The sequence below is a fragment of the Cicer arietinum genome, chromosome 5, assembly GCF_000331145.2.
Source record: "Cicer arietinum cultivar CDC Frontier isolate Library 1 chromosome 5, Cicar.CDCFrontier_v2.0, whole genome shotgun sequence".
NCBI lineage: Eukaryota > Viridiplantae > Streptophyta > Magnoliopsida > Fabales > Fabaceae > Cicer > Cicer arietinum.
This window is the reverse complement of record NC_021164.2, coordinates 9,855,311-9,855,639: the sequence shown is the minus strand read 5'-3', so window position 1 is coordinate 9,855,639 and position 329 is coordinate 9,855,311.

Sequence of the window (329 nt, the reverse complement as noted above, 5' to 3'; positions counted from 1 at the left end):
TTCATCTAGACGTTTCGGGTGATTTTCCTACCACCCGACAAAAACGGACCAAAATCCATATTTTCGGACTACACGATGGCTAGTGTTTGAAATCTGACGCGAAACCAGAATCAAAGTTATAAATTTAGGAGAAGAATGCTATAAGGGTCTCCAAGTTGCGATTTCATCTAGACTTTTTGGCCGATTTTCGTACCACAAGACATAAATGAACTGAAATCCTTATTTTTGGACCAGACGCTGGCTAGTGTTTGAAATCTGACGCGAAAATCGAAAATAAGTTATAAATTTAAGAGAAAAAATACTATAAGGGTCTCTAGGTCTTCGATTTC